Below are 22,895 nucleotides of genomic sequence, written 5' to 3' on the forward strand. Positions count from 1 at the left end.
CCAGGAGCTTTTTTATGTATTTGGGCGCTCCTGCATTGGATGGATATATGTTTATCAGGGTTATATCCTCTTGTATTGATCCCTTTAGTATTATGAAGTGTCCTTCCTCATCTCTTGTTATGGCCTTCAATTTGAGGCCTATTTTGTCCGATATAATTATTGCTACCCAAGCTTTTTATTTTTTCATTTCCATTTGCCTGAAAAATATTTTGCCATCCCTTCACTTTCATTCTGTGTGAGTCCCTTCTTCATAGGTGGGTTTCTTGTAGACATCAAATATATGGGTCATGGGTTTTTATCCATTCGGCCACTCGATGTCTTTTGATTGGAGCATTTAGTTGATCTACGTTTAAAGTTATTATTGAAATGTACTTGTTTGTAGCCATTTCTATTTTTTGTGCCTGTTTTCTTTCTTACCTTTTTATTTCTTCTTTTTACACCAGTCCCTTTATCATTTCTTGCATTGCTGGCTTGGTGGTGATAAACTCCCCCCCCCCCTTTTTTTTTTGTCTGTGAAGCTTCTTATTTCCCCTTCAATTCTGCATGATAGCCTGGCTGGATAGAGTATTCTTGGATTCAGTCCTTTCCTTTGCATCACTTTGTAAATTTCCATCCATTCTTTTCTGGCCTGATGTGTTTCTGTTGAGAAATCATTGGATAATCTAATGGGAGATCCCTTGTATGTAACTTTCAGTCTCTCTCTTGCAGCCTTTAAGATTCTCTCTTTGTCCTGAACATTTGCCATGGTGATTATGATGTGTCTTGGTGTGGGTCTTTTCGGGTTCACCTTGTTTGGGACTCTGGACTTGTGTGACTTTTTTCTTCCCCACCTCAGGGAAGTTTTCTGATATTAGTTCTTCGAATAGGTTTTCTAATCCTTGTTCCTCTTTCTGTTGTTCTGGAACCCCTATAATTCTATGTTGTTTCGTTTCATGCTGTCTCATAGCTCCCTTAGGCTCTCCTCCTATATTTGAATTTTTTTCTCCAATTGCAGTTCAGTTTGGGAGGGTTTTGCTTCCCTGTCTTCTAATTCGCTAATTCGGTCCTCTGCTTCTCCTAGTCTACTATAGAAACTTTCAGTGGTGTTTTTATTGCAGCTATATCGCTTTTCATTTCATCTTGGGTCTTACATAATTTATTGATTTTTTTTCATCTATTTCTTCTAGCGTTTTTCATACGTTATTGATTTTTTTGTCTGTTTCTTCTTGGTTCTTGCATAGGTAGTTGATTTTTTCATCTGTTTCTGCTTGCTCATTTGCATAGGTACAGAAATTTTACTCTGGACTGTGTTAGAACCATTTGCTAATAAAATATCTGCTTCTCATATAACTGAGTTTATATGAGACCTTGATTATATTGTAAAAAGCTAATTTGTTAAGTGACTAAAGTATGCGTCTTTATTGAGAAAGCAATGTAAGTAAACTTATACGTTTGACCTATGAAGTCCAGATATTGCACTACCCCCTGGCCTATCTAAAGATCAGGCTTTCAGGGCTCCCATCTTAAAATTCTGCTGCTGAATAGTCCGATGTTTCTTAAGAAGTATTCAGCAACTTTGTCCTGCCCTCCTTTAGAGGTTGATAATTTTATAACATTTAAAATATGTGTATGTAAAAAGAACACAGTTATTAATTTTTATTTGATGAAGCTTCAAGTGATTTCAAGAATATAAGATCTGCATAAATTGGTTTAAAAATATTTTTTTTCTAAAATATTTCTTTTAAGAAGAGTAAACCCTTGAATTATTCCCGGGCACTTGAAAAGTTTCAAAGCTATCTCTTGGTTAAAGTCTTGAAATTTAACATGGAAAGACTATCACAAATATGTGTAACCCAAACATTACATTATACATTTGTTGTAATTATTCTAAAATAGATCAATTAAATTTAAACTGGTTTTTATATTAAAAATTTGGTTCAGACCAAAGAATTATTCCTCTTTTTTAATCAATCCAATTAAATATTATATCCTAGGATGAAATTTTACCACACATAGTACACATAAGTACTACAATATATTTTGTACTACTAAATTTTTCCAGAGAAATCACAAGAATTATTTTTCTTGATAATTATTTTCTAAACTTTATGCATTTTAACATTACAACCATATAATTTCTCCCAATTTGATTTGAACTTTTAACTCTTAGAAGCCTTAAATTTTAGGTGGCAAGTTAAATACTTAGCATTTCTTAGATTACTAATACCTTCAAATTTTAAAGGATATATTTCCAATAAAATTAACAAAGACTTATTTAATTAATAGATTCAAATCTGTCCTTTATTTTTTCATTCTAGGCAAACTCAAATTAATATTTCAGTATTTTGTTATTTCAACATATTTAGAGGTTTAATAAGTTTTATTCCTTAATGTAACCAACTCCAAATTTTTAAGTTACCAAAACATTAGAAGTGTATGTTTAGACATATGAGGTTGCCAAAGAAGTAGGGGGAGAAGGGAAGAAGGCCTGAAGGCATTTGAATTTTAAAACCACCACATTTTTCCTTCAGAGATAAGATATAAAGTTGCTCTGCCAGGTTCTCTGCTTTTACAGGGAGAAGATCCGCTGGCTCTTTCCTCCAACAGAGAGTGCAGTCAGCCTCTCCTCAGTGACTGCACCCTCACCATCAGTATATTTATTTATAATTATTACTGAAAAGCTTTGCCACAAAGCCTTCATTTTAGTTATATCTATCTATTTAACTTTTAACAATTTTGAGATTCCAAAGCCAGTTATCACCATCTAAGGCATTTTAATTTGGCAAATTTTGCAACAGAGAAAACTTACTGGCTTTCATTGGCTTTAATGTTAACCTTGGAATATGGTCCATTATTATTTAAGAACTACCCCTTATTATGGAAACACTAATCTTATTGCCTAAACACAGCCTGAATATTTTCCTTGTGTCATTTTCTCCATCTTATAAAGAAAATCTGTTTTGGGTTTTCACTATAGCATCTGTGTAGAGATGGGGGTCAGTCCAAGAGGCCACCCAAAATCGGGTGGGGTGCGACTTCTCTTAAGCTTGTGTTTTTCTCTTCATGGGTACAGAAATCCCAGAGATATCCCTTAAATTGTGAGGAATGTCTCATCTATCCAAATTTCAAATGACGGTCTGGGAAATAAAATGAAACTTTTAATAACACTCTCGAGAGTGGGCATACATTTTACAGGATCACCAAAAGACTAGTAATTAATGGGTTGGGAGGTGTTTTAGATATTTAGTAATGGCCTGTCCATCTACTCTTTCTTTTCTTATTAAATTAAATTGAAGGCATGCTTAATAGACTAAAAATAAACAACCAAGACAGATTGATAATAATCAACAGACAAGCGCCCATAACATAGAGACAAGGCTTAATAAATCAGAGTAGTTTTCATGGATCTTTTCCTATTCTGCTCTTCATGGCATTGACTGCCCTCTAAAGTTATTTTAGCTAAAATTTGCCTGTCCCAAGGTGTCATATGGTAATTTTCAGACAAAGCATTAAAGAGTCCTTTTGTAAAATGACTGTTAACCCCGTTTTCTCTAGCTGCTGAGCCTTTCCACACTACAGGTGGAGGACCCAGGGCTTAGGTATTACAGACTTTTGATCCCCAGTACGAATTAGGCATGATGCACTGCGAACAAGAACCCACATAGTTCAAGATGACAAGGTTACCTTTTTTCCTTGAGCCTGATTTAAGAGAGTACCTTTTGGTATTTTAATTTCTTTATCCTTGAGCATAAAAGTAAATGTGTACAATTATTATTATTATTATTATTATTATTATTATTATTATTATTATTATTATTTGCTTTATACTCAAACGTTTCCTCATTATAGCCTGGCAGAAATAAAAGATTTTCCACCCACTTTATGTTTCACAATTTCCAAAGCTGGCATGGGCTTTGTGCACAGAGAATTTTCCCCACCTTTTCAGTGCACTTCTCAGCTTTCTGGTGAAATGTCTTCATTTTTCACTCTGGTGAAATTTCTTCTCCAGATGCCCCACATTGGGCGCCAGAATGCTGCAACCTTTTGCAGCAAGGATTCAGGATATGGGAAAGGAGGTGCACAAAAATGAATACACTAGACAACAAATAGAAATTTAGAAGACATAGGGGAGCCAGGCAGAGACCTTTCTTTCTAGCGGAGAAGCTCTCTGAAACCCAGCACCCATCAGCTTTTATTTACTTGCATTTAGGTTTCTCATATATGCTCTTTAGCAAAGCAAACAGGCATATCAGCAGTCAAGTTTGCTAAACATTAAAAGGGTTATCAGGTTAGGAGATTACCTTCAGCCATTTTGCCAACAGCAGGGTAATATAATGCTGATTTCCAGCCCTGCTGAATATCAAAGTTCATTAGCCCTTTTTGGGAGATATATATATATATATATATATATATATATATATATATATATATATAAATATACACATACATATACACATACACATACATATACACATACATATACACATACATATACATATACATATACATATACATATGCATATATGTATCTAGTTATATATATATATATATATATATATATATATATATATATATATTAGAGGCCCAGTGCGCAAAAATTTCTTCACTGGTGGGGCCGTGTCCCTCATCCCCACTTGTGCCCTCTCACAATCTGGGACCCCTCGGGAGATAATGACCTGCTGGCTTAGGCCTGCTTCCATGTGGCAGAGGGCAGGCCCAATCTCTAGGTACAACCCCTGTTTGGGCTTAGAGCAAGGCCAATTGGGGTTTGGGGCACCGCCCACTGTCATGCACAGAGCAGGGCGGATCGGGAGGTTGAGATGCCACCCCCAGTCATGCTTAGGGTAAGGCCGATTGGGGGGTTGGGGTGCCATCCCCTGTTGCACTCAAGGCAGAGTTGATGGGGAGGTTTCAACACCACCCGCTGTCATGGACAGAGCAGGGCCCATCAAGGGGGTTGGTGCTCCGTACCCTGTCACACACAGAGCAGTGCCAATCAGGGTGTTTGGGAGCTCCCCTCTGTCACGCACAGAGTAGGGCCTATAGGGGAGTTGGGGCACCTCCCCATGTCACACACAGAGCAGGGCGGATCAGGGGGTTGGGGTGCCAGCCCCTGTCACACTCAGGGTAGGGCCAAGGAGGTGGTTGTGGCTCCACCCTGTCACACACAGAGCAGGGCCCATGGGGGGGGGGGTTGGGGCGCCTCACCCTGTCACACACAGAGCCACAGGGCAATCGGGGGTTTGGGAACTGCCCCCTATCATGCTTCTCCAGGGGCCAGGAGGCCTCGCGGCTCCGGTGTTCAGAGTGCTGGGAGGCCTTGCAGCTCCACTTGACACAGGGGCAGTGAGGCCTTGCTGCACCTCTGATCCCGGTGCTGGGAGGCCTTGTGGCTCCGCTTGACACAGGGGCAGTGAGCATTCGCTGCTCTGCTGATCCCGTTGCTAAGAGGCCTTGAGGCTCCAGTGATCCCGGGTTCGGGAGGCCTCACGACTCTGCTCATCCTGGTGCTGGGAGGCATATTACACTCTTACTATGTAGGATAGAGGCCTGGTGCACAGGTGGGGGCCAGATGTATTGCCCTGAAGGGTGTCCTGGATCAGGGTGGGGTTCCCACTTCGGTGCCTGGCCAGCTGGATGAGGGGATAATAGCTCTTTGCAGCTGGTCACACCCCCTTCAGGGTCGGGGTCCCCACTGGGGTGCCTGGCCAGTCTGGGTGAGGGGCAGAGGGCCATTTTCAGGCTGGCGGGTGACTGAAGCTCCCAACCTCTCCTTGTTTTCTTTTTTTTATTCTGGGATTTGTTTACCTTCTATGGATGTCACTGGAACAGAGAGCCAACTTTAGCTCTGAGGCTTGGCTCCAGTGCTGAGGCCTTGGCTGCTGAAAGCAGGTATCTGGATTTGTTTGGGTTCTATTATCCAAACTCTGTTGCAACTCTAGCTCTGTAAGTTGGTGGTCTAATTTCATATATATATTAACTACTGTTGGTCTTTGCCTCCAGCACCTTACTCTGAGATTTGACAGTCTGATCGATGCTTCTTTCTGTCTGGATGTCTTGTTGCTCATCAGTTAATGTTGTTCATTATATCCCACAAATGAGTGAGACAATGTGATATTTACCTTTCTGTGACTGGCTTATTTTGCTTAGCATAATGTTCTCCAAGTCCATCCGTGCTGTTGCAAATTATAAGAGTTCATTCTTTGTTACTGCAGTAGAGTTTTCCATTCTATATGTGTTCCACCATTTTATAATCCGTGCATCTGCTAATGGGCACTTAGAAGGTTTCCAAATCTTAGCTATTGTAAATTGGGCTGGTATGAACATACAGTTGCATATATCTGTCCTGATTAATGTTACTCATTTCTTGGGATATATATACATACAAGGGAGGGTAGTTAATCAAATGGGAGCTCCATTTTCAATTTTTTGAGGAAACTCTATACTGTTTTCCACAATGATTTCAGCAGTCTGCATTCCCACCAGCAGTGCACAAGGGTTGCTTTTTCTCTGCATCCACTCCAGCACTTGTGGTTTTATATTTTTTTATTTTTTTTCTGGCAGCTATTCTGACACGTGTGGATTGGTACTTCTCTCTTTTTGATTTGCATCTCTCGGACTGTTAGTGCCTTTGAGCATTTTTTTCCTATGTCTCTTGGTCTTATGTAGGTCTCCTTTCAAAAAGTGTGCATTTAAGTCCTTTGCCCATGTTTTGATTGGATTGTTTATAATCCTATTGTTAATTTGTGTGAGTTCCCTGTAAACTTTGGAATTCAACACTTTTCAGAAATACTATTGGCAAATACGTTCTTCTATGCAGTGGACTTTCTTGTTTTGTTTAGGATTTAGTTTGCCGTGCAGAAGATTTTTATTTTGACGTAGTCCACTTGTTTATTTTCTCCTTTGTGTGCATTGCCTTTGAAACTGTGTCAGTAAAGATATGCTAAGACATATGTCTGATATTTTGCTCCCTATGCAATCTTCTAAGATTTTTTTATATAGATTCTCAAGTAACTTTTAAGTCCTTTATCCACTTTGAGTTTATTTTTGTGTATGGTGTAAGTTGGTGGTCTAATTTCATTTTCTTGCATGTTTCTGTCTGATTTTCATCATTTATTGAAGAGACTGTCTTGACTCCATTGTATGTTCTTGCCTCCTTTGTAAATTAATAATAGAGCATAATGACTTGGGTCCACTTGTGGGTTCTCTGTTCTGTTTCAGCGGAGTATATGTCTTTTCTAGTGCCAGTATCAGGCAGTTTTGAGAATGTTGGCTTTATAATATAGCTTAATATCTGGTATTGTGAGCCTTCCATATTTTTTTCTTGTTCCCTGGATTGCTGAGGCTATTTTTACTCCATAGGAATTCTTGGAGAGTTTGTTCTTTGTCTGTGAAATATTCTGTTGGTATATTAATGGAGATTACATTGAATCTATAAATTGCTTTGGGGAGTATGGGCATGTTAATGATGTTAGTTCTACCAACCCATCAACACAGTATATTAGTCCACTGGTTGATATCTTTATCTCCGTTTCAATATTCTGTCATTTTCCAAGTGCAGTTCTTTTACTTCCTTAATTGAGTTTTTTCCTTAATTCTTTTATTGCAATGGTAAGTGGGAATCTTTTCTTAGTTTATCTTTTTGTGAGTTCATTCTTGGTGTATAAAAAGACATATATTTTTGGGTGTTAATTTTCTATCCTGATACATGACCAAATTCATTTATTATGTGCTCTTCCGTTTGGGATGACTTTTATTTCTTCATGTCTGAGCACTATGGTAGCACTTCCTGAACATGTAGGGACTTGTTATGTGTCCTACCATGTGGTCTATCTTTGGGAATGATCCATGTGCACTTGAGAAGAATGTATATTCTGCTCTTTTGTAGTGAAACGTTCTAAAATGTCAATTAAATCCATCTGATGCATTGTGTCCTTTAGAGTCTCTGTATCATTATTTTGTCACACGGAAGACCTATCCAGTGAAGTCAGAGGAGTGATAAAAGTCTGCTACTATGACTGTCCTGTTTTCAGGCTCTCCATTAAAGTCCTCTAGAAGTTTCATTGTTTGTTTTTTGTTTGCTCGTTATATATATATATATATATATATATATATATATATATATATATATATATATACTAGAGGCCCGGTGCACAAAAATTTGTGCACTTGGTGGGGGAGGGGGGTCCCTCAGCCCGGCCTGTGCCCTCTCGCAGTCTCGGACCCCTTGGGAGATAACGAACCTCCTGGCTTAGGCCTGCTCCCGGTTGGAGAGGGCAGGCCCAATCCCTAGGAGCAGCCCCTGGTCGGGCTCAGAGCAGGGCCGATTGGGGAGTTGGGGCGCCACCCTGTCATGCACAGAGCAGGGCAGATTGGGAGGTTGTGATGCCACCCTCAGTCATGCTCAGGGTAGGGCTGATTGGGGGGTTGGGGCACCGTCCCCTGTCACACTCAAGGCAGGGTCATTGGGGAGGTTGGGACGCCACACCCTGTCACGCACAGAGCAGGGCCAATCAGGGGGTTGGGGCGCTGCCCCCATCACACACAGAGCAGGGCCCATCAGGGGGTTGGGGCACTGACACTCTCACAATCAGGGCAGGGCCCATGGGGAGGTTATGGCTCTACCCCATCACACACAGAGCAGGGCCTGTGGGGGGGGGGGGTTGGGGAGCTCCCCCCTATCAGGCACAGAGCAGGGCTGCTCAGGGGGTTGTGGCCCTGGCCCCTGTCACACACAGAGCTGCAGGGCGATCAGGGGGTTTGGGCATTGCCCCCTCTCATGCTGATCCCAGTGCCAGGAGGCATATTACCCTTTTACTATATAGGGTAGAGGACTGGTGCATGGGTGGGGCCGGCTCGCTTGCCCTGAAGGGTGTCCTGGATCAGGGTGTGGGTCCCCACTGGGGTGCCTGGCCAGTCTGGGTGAGGGGCTGAGGGCTGTTTTCAGGCTGGAAGTGACTGAAGTTCCCAACCACTCCTTATTTTCTTTTCTTTTCTTTTTTTTTTTTTTTTTTTTTTATTCTGGGCCAGCTTTACCTTGAGGCTTGGCTCCAGCTCTTAGGCCTCCGCGGCTCTAAGTAGGTTTCTGGCCTTTGCTTACAATGTTGCGAATCTGCTGGCTGAATTCCCTCAGTATTTGTTACAATGTTTCTTAAACTGCCCGCTCAGAGGCCTGCAGCCGCAGGCGGGGAATGTTGGTTTCCTCCAACGATCCTCCGTCACTGAGGCAAGCAAGCCTCATGTTAGTTTCAAGCTGCCTGGCTGCCGGCGGCCATCTTGGCTGACAGTTAATTTGCATATCTTGCTGAATAGCCAATGAAAAGGGTAGCAGTCGTACGCCAATTACCATGTTTCTCTTTTATTAGTGTAGATAACTGACACCAGTCTGAACCCTCTTAGCCAATAGTTAAGAAATAAAGCAACCAAGATTCTTCCACCCTAAGCTGCCTTTTGGGATATTGATTTTCAGGTGTTTACTTAGAAGCCAAGAGTCAGAGAGAACCTTTGGGCAACCCCTACCTGCTCCTGCCCCAAAGATTCAGAGAGAGAGACCCTCTTCAGAAGGTTGTTGCCTTGGCCTGATTGGAGTGAAACAAGGTAAACAAGAGGGCTTCAGCAGATGTCTATTAGCTAGATACCCCTCCTCCCCTGTGACACCATCAATCAGGAGTGTGGGAGTGGTTCACAGACATTGTTGTTCCCAAGAGGCAGGGTTATAAATTTCAGTGGATGCTGTGTACAGTGCTGGAATTGGTGGCAGTTCAGCTCACCCAGCACACCTCCTGAGCCCACAGCTGGACAGGGCAGAGGCTGGGTCCAGGCTGGCTGGGCCAAGGACCTGGAGAAGAGGGGGAAAACAGAGGGGGATGACTCAGGTGAACCTGGAGGGGAGGGAGAGGTGTCAGTGCAGGTACCCACATGAACTGTCCTTGGGAAAGGTCACGTGTGTCCTGACGAGAGAGACGGGAGTAGAGCCCAACCATGAGGAGACCCCTCAGGGCTCTGACCCCGACACTCTGACACTTGAAAGGACACTCACCACTGACTCTGTCATCCCCTCCCCAACCAGGTTCACAGGTGAGGAGGGATCTCGATGCAAATTGTTCCTGAGCTCTGAGTATTCTAAGTCCTTTTGTTCCAAGCTTGAGGCTTAGCAACCAGGGGAGCAACCAGTGAACACCCTGTCCAGGCAGGACTGGACCAGGAATGGTAGGGCAGCCTACATCGCCTTCCTAAGAAGTTGCTTTGAGGCTGGGCCAAGGCCCTGGAGCTGTGAGAGCACCGCCTATGGGTGAGCAGCTGGCCTTCAGCTGAGTGTTCCTCTACACACACCCAACCTCTCCCCCAACAGTTACTCACATGGGGATGACTCTCTCCACTTCAAGTCCAGTCTCTGGGTGGTCCGAATCTGGGAGAAGGGATGCCGCACAGGGATGAAGGTTCCTGCCTTTCCCTCTGGGCTCCTGGATAGCTATGCCAAAAGAATTTTCAAAAGCTGTGGTTCACACAAATCCGGCCACACACTGTGGCGAATGCACTCTGGACACCCTGAATTCTCTCCAAGACCTTTCACATTGGCTAATGCTGCAGTGAACTGGGCGTCCAGAGGCCTTTGCAGGTGCCTGTAAGGAAATCAGGAGTTGTTGTACAGTCGGTGTCTTAGAAGCACAAATCAGCGCCAATTTCCTTCTTGATTCTCCCTCCCTGCTTTGGACCCCTGTGTAATCTTCCTCGTCTTAATGTTTCACCTGAAAACAACTGACAGCATTAAAGTTCAAAATGTCATGGCATGAGTCTGGCTAAAACCTCAAAAAGCTAAGTTTTCCTTAGTCAGTAAGGGCTGTATGTTTTATCCATGTCAAGCATGCTTAGCTTGAGAATGCAGCTTCATTTGTCCTTAGGCTTACTTTAGGTGATTATAGACAAAAGTATCTACCCCTTTCACCTCATCTCTATTTCATCCCCTCACAGGACATGCTAGACTCAGCCTCTCTCAGCTGTGCAGGAGTGTGTGTGCGCACACACACTCACACACACACACACACACACACACACAAACACACAGCAGCTCTTTCAAAACCATCCAGCTTCCCTCTGTTCCATCATGAAGGGTTTTAAAGTCACAATGGTGATCATTATAATGCAGTGCTGGTTGACTGACACTTTTAATGTTTCTAAAATGAAAAAGCTCTACATCACTAGTCCAGGACAGGCAATTGTGATAGAGAGCCTTATAAAAAATATAGGAAGATATTTTACATTAACTAGCATTATCATTTTTAGTGGACATGTGGAGTGCTTTAAGAGGTTCATAAATATGAATTGCTGATTTCCCAGGAGAGTGGGGCCCGGGAACTTTTAGTCCCTCTTCCTTGTGCAGGCTTATTGTCACCTAGGAACATGGTGAACATTGTGAGGCAATGGGTGAAGCAAAGGAATAAATCAATGTTACATTCACATTTAATTTTCCAAGAATAGGGTTGCATTATGTAATCAGTTGGGTGGCCTGCATTTTGCTTTTCATATAACAGACCTCGTCTTTTTAGTGCATCAACCTTTGCAATGCTGACAAGCAACCGGATCATCATGAACATAAGGGTGGACAAACTTCAAATAGATTCCCTTTGAATTTCACCTTCCCTGGATACATCCATTGCCCTCTGTGTCACTGTGCCCCAGTGTCTCTTGCATTCTCAAATTGGCCAAGCACTTTACTCTCTCAGAAATTGTGCAGTCTGTCCTCAAGCCCTGAACAGGATCCTTCCAAGCCCCTGATGGCCCCTCCTTGTACAACCCTCAGGCAGAAGTCTACCTGCCTCTGTAACTTTCCATACCAGCACCTTTGTTCTCTTGACAGAATTAGTTACAAAGAGCCATTTGTAGATAATGGTCTTGTTGGGTTTAGCTGTGTGTGTGTGTGTGTGTGTGTGTGTGTGTGTGTGTGTGTGTGTTTGTTTTCTATTTTCATCCTAAACTCTGTGAAGAGAGACTGTGTGCAGCTCTGAGCATGATATTAGCAGCCACCCCAGGACAAATAGTTGCCAAATGCATTAGGAGAGTTGGGGGAGGGCTATGCTGAATCTCTAGTTCCCAGGTGAAATAGTGGAGTTGTTTCTGTTTCTGTTTTTTATCTGCTCTGCTCTAGGTGACAATCCCAGATCCACTGGGGCTGAGAGCAGTCGCCTCATTTGTCCTCATTCCTCCATCTATGTAGCTGGAAACCTTAAACTCTGCTAGTTCATAGGCATGGGGAAGGTCTGGAGGAATGGCACGGTAGGGATACACAAGAAGCCAGCCTCACCACCCTGCTCTTACGCTCCGCCCCCACGACCTCCCCACAGCCTATGGTGAAGAGATGCAGGTCACCTGCATGACAGGGACGCAGTGTCCTCTGCCCACTGTCCCTCTCAGATAAGGTCTCACAGTTTGCAGAGTCTGAATATTCCCCAAGTCTGAGTGAGAAAGAGAAAGGCAGCACAATGTGTCTGAGGCTGCCTGTCACTACTTGAGCCAAGTTAAGCAGAGAGAGGGTTGAACCACACAATGAGTGTTTATCCAAGGATGCGGTCAGTATGGGGAGAGCAGTCGCTCACCCTGGAAATTCTGCTCTCAGCCTCTTGGGGAGAAGATAGCTACCTGTAGCTGCCAGCTGCAAGTTTAACATGGAAAGGGGAGTGGAGGGCCTGCTGTCTCGACCTTCAGGAGCTCAAAGGCTGACCACAAGGTGGCTAATCTAAGATTTTAGGAACAGCTCAGTCCCTTCCTGGGATGAGATTGGAATGGTCAGCCTTCCTGAGAAAGACCCCAGGAGGGGATCAGGATGTGGGCACAGCTGCCAAATCAAAGCCCGTCTGGTGATTGGTGTCTTCCCAAAATGCAGTTCTTTTCTGAGTAATGGGCCATGAAGGCAGCCTATGTTTTCAGTAGAGCCTGTTTCATCCTCCAGTGTCCCAGGGCCTCGTATTTATAGTTTGTAAGTAATGATTAAACAACTGCGGCTCTATTCTTATTACAAGCCCTTCCTCACTAAGAGAAGCTTATTTCCAAGGACGCCCAGGAGATGCCTCAGGCCAGCTTGGATGACAGGGCTGGGCCTCAGCTTTGCTCTTCCCCTCTCCCTCTCTCCTCACAAGCCTGACTTTTGTCTCCTAAAGAGACTATGGAAAAGCAGGCAGCAAACCCTGTCAGAATGAGCATGCCAGGCCCCCTGTGTGCCCTGGAGGCGCCACCTGAGAGGAGAACCCTGTGTTAAGGTTCAGCTAAGGGGCAGCACTCCCAGAGCCTGGGCACCAGGCTGTGGCTGCTGCCTCCCCACCTCTCCTCAGCTTTGTTGGCCTGCTCCTCCTCAGGAGCCTCCTGCCCACTCCTTCTACTTTCAGGCCCAGGTGTGACTTTGCCAAAGGGATTTGTTCGTGAGAGGAGAACCCCTTCCTGAGGGGGGAGGAAGGCAGGGAGGCTGCCATCACCTGAAGGCTTAGGGGAGGTGAGCAGAGCAAAGCCTGGATTTGGGGCTTGTCAAAGAGATCTGGTGACCCAAACCCCAGGGGTAGACTGAGGAGAGCACCTGTGGAGAGAGACAATGTAATTGCATCTGGCCAGCTCTCCTCTGCCCCGGGGGTTACTAAAATGTCCCCATCCAGACAGTAGGGACAGTGGGCTAGCCCAGGGCAGGGCGCTCTTTTCTAGACAGAGGGCTGTGGTGGGGTGGGAGTGGGGCGCCAAGCCTGGCCCAGGGAACAAGGTAGGTAAGTGGCAGCCACACCCACAGAGGGAAAGGGGTCCCCAGAAACACAGACCAGGGGTGGCGAGTGGGAGGTTAGGTGGGGGTCGCGGCCTCCTGTTTCTCCCTCCACATCCACGGCCACCCCCACCCTCATGCCTGGAAGCACAGGGTCCCCCTGACAGTCCCCCACCCTCTGCCACCCCTTGCAGCCTGGTGGGTGTGGCACAGGCGCCCCTGTCCCCACCTTCTCTGGGCCTGTTAAAACATGCTCCCTTCCCCGCCACTGATCTCATGAGATTTCGCCCCCAAAGGAACCAGCGCGCGGCCCCAGGAACCTTACACTGTGGCCCCCCTCACAGCTTCCTTCCGGCAGCCTACCTGCTGAGCAGGAGACCATGTGGTGAGGAGCATGGCCTGTGGAAAAGATAAGCACACACTCTGGGTTCTTGCTGTCTCTGGGGTTGAACTTTCTCTAGTCACTGGCAACCCGCAGCCCCTCCCCAGTCTGCTTTTTCCATCTGAAAATGAGTTCCCACCTGGTTGGAATGAAGGCCTGAGGTCCAAACCTGGCTCGCTGGGGTGAGGCCTGCCGCCTGCTGCGCAGGAGTGGGAGCTCGCTGAGGGGACTTACACAGAACAATTCATGGAACTCTGGCGTCGGCCTTTATTTTGTGACCTCAGCTGGCCGAGTTTGCAGTTGACCAAGGGGGCCCCCACAGCCCCAGCCGCCAACTCCCCCGGGATCTGGCTCCTCAAGTCTGTGGGCTCTCAGGCCAGCCCAGCCCTGCTCAGTGCGTGGGGGACAGAGAGGGCGCAGAAAAGTGGCTGCTGGACAGTGGGCAGTGTACAGGAGGGAGAGGTAGCTTTCTGCAGAGCACCAGGGCCGTCACTCATCATTGTTCCTCTGGTTCAGCTGGTGAGAAAGTGGTGGTCAGGCTGGGAGATAAGAGGTGATTCCCACTGAGAGCGGCAGAGCTCTCTCCTGGTGTGAGTGTGCGGGTGCCTGAGTGTGCGTGAGTGTGAGTGTGTGAATTCTCACCTGATGATATGTTCCTGGGTTCCTTTTCATTCCTATTACTGATTAAGGTATTACATATGTGTTCTTATCCCCCACTACCCCCACACCCCCACCCCCACCCCGCAAGCATGCCCTCACGCTCACCCCTTGGTGTCTGCGTCCATTGGCTAGGCTTATAGGCATGCATACAAGTCCTTTGGTTGATCTCTCCCCCTTAGCCCCACCCTCCCCTACCTTGCCTCTGAGGGTGATGGTCTGATCCATGCTTCTCTGTCTCTGGATCTGTTTTTGTTCATCGGTTTATGTTGTTCATTATAATCCACAGATGAGTGAGGTCATGTGATATTTCTCTTTCTCGGACTGACTGACTGACTAGCTTTGCTTAGCATAATGCTGTCCAGCTCCATCCATGCTGTTGCAAATGGTCACTGCCCCTTCCTTTTTTGTGGCAGCATACTATGCCAGTGTGTAGATGTACCAGGGCTTTTTAACCCACTCATCTGCTGACCAGCACTTAGGCTGTTTCCAAACCTTAGCTATTGGAAATTGTGCTGCAGTGAACATAGAGGAGCATGCATCCTTTCAGATTGGTAATTCTAGGTTCCTGGGATATATTCCTAGAAGTGGGATCACTGGGTCAAATGGGAGTTCCGTTTTTAGTTTTTTGAGGAAACTCCATACTCTTCTCCATAGTGGCTGCACCAGTCTGCATTCACACCAGCAGTGAAGGAGGGTTCCTTTTTCTCCCCATCCTCACCAGCACTCGCCCTTTGTTGATGATAGCCATTCTGACAGCTGTTAGGTGGTATCTCATTGTCCTTTTGATTTGTATCTCTCAGATGATTAGTGACTCTGAGCATGTTTTCATGTGTCCCTTGGCCTTCCTTTTGTCCTCTCTGGAAAAGTATCTATTTAGGTCCGTTGCCCATTTGTGTGATTGGGTTGTTTATCTTCCTTTTGTTAAGTAGTATGTGTTCCCTATAAATGTTGTAGATGAAACCCTTATCAGAGAGAACATTGGCAAATATGTTCTCCCATGCAGTGGGCTTTGTTGTTGCCTTGTTGATGGTTTCTTTTACTATGAAGAAGCTTTTTATTTTGATGTCTTCCCATTTGTTCATTTTAACTTTATTTTCCATTGCCCCAGTAGCTGTGTCTGTGAAGATATTGCTTCCGCATATATCTGAGACTCTGCTGCCTATGGATTCCTCTACTATTTTTATGGTTTCCAGCTTTATGTTCAAGTTATTTATCCATTTTGAGCTTATTTTTATGCATGGTGTCAGTTGGTGGCCTAGTTTCATTTTTGCATTTGTCTGACCAAATTTCCCGGCACCATTTATTGAAGAGACTGTCTTATCCCCATTGTATGTTTTTGCTTCCTTTGTCAAATATTAATTGAGCTTGGTGGTTTGAATTGGTTTCTGGGTTCTCTATTCAATTCCAATGGCCTATATGTCTATTCTTGTGCCAGTGTCAGGCAGTTTTGAACACAGTAGCTTTGTAATACAGCTTGATATCTGGTATTGAGATCCCTCCTACTTTGTTCTTCTTACTCAAGATTGCTGCCACTATTCGTGATCTTTTTTTTTTTATTCCAGATGGATTTTTGGAGAGTTCATTCTAGGTCTGTGAAATATGCTGTTGGTATTTTAATGCGGAGTGCATTGAATGTGTAGATTGCTTTGGGTAGTATAGCCATTTTAATGATGTTGTTTCTACCAATCCATGAACAAGGTATGTTCTTCCATCTGTTTATGTCTTCCTTTATCTCTTTTTTCAACATCTTCTAGTTTTCTGATTGGAGGTCTTTTACCTCCTTAGCTAAGTTTATTCCCAGTTATCTTAATTTTTTTGGTGGGATGATGAATGGGATTCTTTTTTTAATCTCCTTTTCTGTAAGTTCACTATTGGTGTATAAAAATGCCATATATTTCTTGGCGTTAATTTTGTAGTCTGCTACATTGCCGAATTCATTTATTAAGTTTACTAAATTTTTGAAGGAGTGTTTGTGGTTTTCTATGTACAGTATCATGTCATCTTCAAATAATGACAATTTACTTCTCCTTTTCCAATTTGGGAACCTTTCCTTTCCTTTTCTTGTGTGATCACTGTGACTAGGACTTCCAGTACTGTGTTGAACAGGAGTGGTGAAAGTGGGTGTCCCTGTCTTGTTCCTGTTCTAGAGGGAAATGGTTTTAGTTTTTGCCCATTGAGTATGATGTTGGCTGTAGGTTTGTCATATAAGGCTTTTATTATGTGGAAGGATGATCCTTCTATTCCTACTTTGCTGACTGTTTTTATCAGAAAAGGCTGTTGCACTTGGTCAAATGCTTTTTCTGCACCAGATGATATGATTGTGTGGTTTTTCTCTCTCAATTTGTTTATGCGATGTTTCATGTGCATTGATTTGTGGATATTGTACCATCCTTGAATCCCTGGAATAAATCCAATTGGTCATGGTGTATGATCTTTCTAATGTAATGTTGTATCCGGGTTGTAGAATTTAGGTGAGGATTGCAGCATCAATGTTCATCTGGAATATTGGCCTGTAAGTCACTTTCTTTGTGGTGTCTTTTTCTGGTTTTGGGATTATGGTAATGCTGGCTTCATGAAAAGAGCTTGGAAGTATGCCGTCCTCTTGAATTATTTGAAATAGTGTGAAAAAGATTGGTTTTAGTGCTTCTTTGAATGTTTGGAAAAACTCCCCTGTGAAGCCATCTGGTCCAGGAATTTTGTTTTTCAGAAGCTTTTTGATTACCGTTTCAATTTTATCAGTAGTTATCGGCCTGTTCAGGTTTTTTGCTTCTTTCTGATTGAGTATTGGAAGCTTGTATTTGTCTAGAAATGTGTCCATTTTGTCCAGGTTTTCCATTTGTTGGAGTAGAGTTTTTATAGTTTTTACAATCCTTTGTATATCTGCCGGGTTATTTGTTACTTCAACTCTTCCATTTCTGATTTTGTTTATTTGGGTCCCCTTTCTTAGTTTCTTGGTGAGCCTCCCTAGAGGTTCATCAATTTTTTTTTCTTTTTTTCAAAGAACCAGCTCTTGCTTTCATGATCTTTTGTATTATTTTTTTGGTCTCTATGGCTTTTATTTCTGCTCTGATCTTTATTATCTCTTTCTTTTTTGGTAACATGGGCTTTTATTGTTGCACTCTTTCTAATTATTTAAGTTGAAGATTACTTAATTTATTACCATTTTTTTCCTATTTTCTAAGGTAGGCCTGTAGAGTTGTGACCTTCCCTCGCAGGACTGCTTTCATTGTGTCCCATAGATTTTAGGATTGTGTGTTTTCATTGTCATTTGTTTCCAGGATGCTTTTCATTTCTTCTCTGATCTCTTTGGTAACCCAACTATAGTTTAATAGCATGCTATTTAGCCTCCAAGTGTTTGATTTTTTTCATTGTTTTTATTGCACTTGATTTCTAGTTTTATGCCATTGTGACCTGAGAAGATGCTTATTACGTTTTCTATCCTCCTGAATTTGAAGAGACTTTGCCTGTGTCCTAATATGTGGCCTATCTTTGAAAATGTCCCGTGTGCACTGGAGAAGAATGTATATTTGGTAGCTTTGGGATGAAATGTTCTGGAGATGTCAAGTCCATCTGAACTGGAGAGTCATTTAGGATTGCTGTTTGTTTGGAGGTTTTTTGTTTAGAGGATTTATCCAGTGGTGTCAGTGAGGTATTGAAGTACCCTACATTGATACTATTGCTATCTATCTATCCCTTGATACCTTCCAGAAGTTGTTTTTTGTATTTGGGCACTCCTGTACTGGGTGCATATATGTTTACCATAGTTATATCCTCTTGTTGATTTGCTCCTTTTAGTATTGTGTAGTGGCCTTCCTTATCCCTTGCTATGACCTTCATTAGAGTTCTATTTTGTTCAGATATAAGCATTGCCACCCCAGCTTTTTTCTCATTTCCATTTGTTGAAAATTTATTTTTCCCTCTTTCACTATCTGTGTGAATCCTTTGCTCTGAGGTGAGTCTCTTGCAGACTGCAAAATATGGGTTTTGTTTCCTTATCCATTCAGCTGCCTCATGTCTTGATTGGAGCACTGAATCCATTTACCTTTAATGTTATTATTGTAAGTACTTGTTTGTCATATTTATTCTTCATGTGTGTGCTTCTCCTTGCCTTTCTGTTTCTTCTTTTTACTTCCATCCCTCTAGCATTTCTTGCATTGCTGACTTGGTGGTAATAAACACTCATAGCCCTTTTTTGTCTGTAAATTTCCTTATTAGTTCTTCAATTTTGAATTATAGCCTTGCTGGGTATGGATTCAGCCCCTTGTTTTACATCACTTTGTATATTTCATTCCATTCCCTTCAGGCCTGGTGTGTTTCTGTTGAGAAATCTGTTGATATTCTAATGGGAGATGCCTTGTAGGTAACTTTCTGTCTCTGTCTGTCAACCTTTATGATTCTTACTTTTGCATTGATGTTTAATTATGATGTGGCTTGGTGTTGGTCTTTTTGGGTTCATCTTATTTGTGACTCTGTGTGGTTCTTGGACTTGCATAGTTATTTTCTGGCCTGTATCAGGGAAGTTTTCTGTCGTTATTTCTTCCAACATGTTTTCCCCTCCCCCATCTGACTGGAAGAACTGGCTGGGTCTATAGACCAAGACTGAACACAGACCTGCTGAGAACCTGGATTGCGGTGAGTGATGGTCACCTAAATGGACACTCCCGCTGTCTGCCCATGACCCTGATCATGTCTACCGCTGCCACACATAGAGTGGCATGTTCCCATTCTCCGGTGACTTCTCTAGGCACACTCCCATCAGGCTGGCCCAGGTGATGGACATGGGAGCCTTACACCAGGAACCAGGGCCTTGTTCTTGTGTCACCGTCCCATGACCCACTCAGAGATACGAGTGCAGGCGACTGATTCAGGCCTCAGATACTGAACATGGAGAAGGAAGTCAATTGATGGCCCCTGCCAAGGTCTCTTGCCTGGAGAGAGAAGTAATGAGACTTGGAAAGTGGAATGCTTCTGTAATTTCTTAAATTCTGCCGAACATGAGGAATTACTTTTACTCATCATCTTGACTCAGAATCCAGCTTCAGGTTCACAATGGCCAGCTATCAGACAAGTGTAAATGAGCAACATGGTTGTGACCAAAAAAAGGATGGAGAGGTCCCAGGGCAAGCCATGAGGCCAAAGAGCTTCACACTAAAGGAACTCTCCCAGAGACGGGTGCCCACGTAGGCAGCAGGAAGGATGGGACCTTGGAAGCTTATCCAAAACTAGTAAGCAATGTGACAGTTCACCAGGGCATGGAAAAGACTCTCACTCTGTGTGGAAAGTTGTATGAGCAGAAGACCCTCAAGCCATGTTTAAACTACTCTTGAAATAGTTTGCAAAGGCGCATGTCAGTGTTTAATTCTCAAATATTTAAAATCACAGGGTGCTAACTAGTGATTTTACCACTTTATTTATTTACATGTATGGTATGTTTATAACAGATTTTAATTTTGTGACATAACTCTGTAATAGCCATTGAAAAATAACAACTTTTCCTATGGTTATTTGGATTGCTGGGCAGGGTATTAGCTGGAGGTACTATTCTATGTGGGTTGCTCTACAGTGCAAAGCAAGACTAGTCTGTGATTTACTCATTTTGCATTTCATTTGTTTTGTTTGTTTGTTGGTCTCCTCAATCTAGTGAGGGTTCATGGCTCAGAGATACCCTGAGGAAGATCATGAACGTCTCATGAGGTGTCCGAGCTGATCACCCAGAATAGCAGTGGATGTACCCTTAGGCACTCAGTAAATTTTTTGGAGTAAATCAAGGATTGAAGAGCGAGGAGAGGTGTCTGGCTTTGGCAGGTGAGGATCAGCTGACCCGTGGACATCCCTGAGAAGATGTCCACTCTGTGCCAGTGTGTCCTGCCAGCCCTCACATAGGGCATAGAGGGATTTCCTGTCAAGTATGGATACAGAACTTTTGTGGCCATGAGTCTTATGGAACCGTCTCCAGGGGAACAATCAGCAGTGGAACAGGCTGTACAGCCTATAGCATCTGGTTTTCCTCTCAGCCACAATAGTCTTCCTCTGGCTTAGAGTTGGAGATTTAGGGTCAGTGGATGACAGGGATGCAGTAGCAGGAACCATTCTCTCCTTCTCTGGTCAGAAGCATAATTCTTACCATCTGATGAGGCAGAAGTGCAATCTTCACCAGAAGCATCCCTCTGCAGGCCTGAATGCCATGGTCGGGCCCTCCCTTTCCCTCTCGACCTCTCGTCTTCTTTGTGTCCAGGATCGGTGTGTGCCATTCTCCCCACGTTGCCCTGCACTCTCTATTGGAATGACCCAGTGCCTTTGGGGTTGGGATCTGGGAATGTCACTGGCACTTCATCTACGCCAGGCCAACCCTGCACCCCAACCCCTCCCCAACACCACCGCTGTCTGCATAATCTGGTAGATTATGTCTCTGATATTTAAGGGATGCAGATCACAGATTCAGCAAGACTGGCCCATGCTCTGCTGCCATTTCACTTTTGTGCCTCATTCTGGGTTCCTTATGGGATTCTCTGGGCCATTTTCTGCCCTGTCCCTCTAGCCCAGAGTGAGTGCTCTTCCTCATGCACCTCTCTTGTGCCTCTAGAAGCACTGCCCTTGGCATTAAATGGCTAGAGCCAGGCATGTCTTGGATATGAGGCATGTTCTCCTTGGGGAGCAAAAAAGAGGGGCAATCCCTTGTTTAGGTCTAGATGTCATTGGAACCAGGTCTTGTTGGGCACGGGCAGGGCAGGTAGTGCCAGCAGAGACTTGTGAGTTTGAAAAAGGCACAGAGGACAAAATATGTCAGGGTAGGAAGAGGTCTGACTGCAGAGGGAAAGAAGCCAGGTGGAAGGCTGTCTGCTCGAAGGCTGGGTTAAGAGAGCGGACGATGGGAAAGCCCATGCATGGGGACTGGTCCCCAGGGCCTCTGAAGGCCCATAGAGGCAGGGCTTGCTGTGGAACCCAGGAAGGGCATCCTCCTGCCTCTTTGGTGCCTCTTTGGTGCCTCTTTGGATCCAGAAAGGCAGTTGGGATGTTGATTTTCCTTCTGTACACTGTAGCTTGTCACGTTCTCCAAAACAGCTCAGAAGAATTGGGGAGAACTCCTGATTTCTGTTATCAGTGGGTGTCCCCAGCATGAGATTCCTGATGGGCTGACTGACATTCCAGGGATGCATAAAGAGGGTCCCAGACTTGGAGCACATTCTAAGGACCCCCTTTCTTCCAAAAAAGGTCACAAGGGCAGATGACCTGGGATCGCAGTAGGAATTTTGTGACTGGAGCAGGTTGCAAAGGACGGCCCTATTCGTGGGCTCAGAGGCTACTGTGTTCTGTACGTAAGTGAGGGCTATGATGAGAGCAGGTGGCAGGTGACCAGGATGTGGTGAAAACATCCCCCAAATTCATGTGTGGGTGCTGGGAGTCGGCAGGGCCTGTCCATTACTGGGAAGGAAGTTCTCCTGCCCACAGTGCCATAGCACATGCCCTGGGTAAAGCTGGCTCCGCATGGGGGGCGTGGATAGAGGAGTGTTTCTTGCTCATGAAGAAGGCATGTTGTGCTCAGATTTTGTTTCTAGGTCATTCTAAGTGGTCCATCCTGCCTCCCTGTATCTCCTGGACACTGGGATCTCATAGAGGCAGCCTGAGCTTGGGCTCCTATAATTTTCCAGTTTCTGCCTGGTGCATGTAATGTCTGTGTTAAAGAGAAAATCTCAGCCCCCAGGTGGCACCCTCAGGCTAAAATCCCATGATACCAAGTCTAGGCTCAACTGCTGAACTCATTACAGTTTGCACCTCTTCCAGAAACCTAAACAGCCAGTCTGAAATTTTCTGGACAACACCACTGTGCTAATCTGTCATGTGGTCCCTCTGCCTGGAATATGAGAGTTGTTGGGCATCACAATGCAGGGGGTACAGAAGAGCCTACAGAAAATCTGGGCCTCTCTGTCTCTTTGTACTGGGTCAGCACACACAAGGCGCTTCCATAGGGACTGGAACAAGTGGTTTCCAGTGAGCACCACCGAGGTACAACTTCTCTGGGGCTGTCACCGGTAACTAGTCCAGGCCCTGGTCTCCAACACTCCTCCCCAATTGCCTGTGGCGGCTCCATGGTAGGGCTTCCCTGTACACAAGTCAGGCCCCCAATACTGAAAGGGA

This window comes from Myotis nattereri (assembly GCF_964212035.1).
Source record: "Myotis nattereri genome assembly, chromosome: Y".
Taxonomy (NCBI): Eukaryota; Metazoa; Chordata; class Mammalia; order Chiroptera; family Vespertilionidae; genus Myotis; species Myotis nattereri.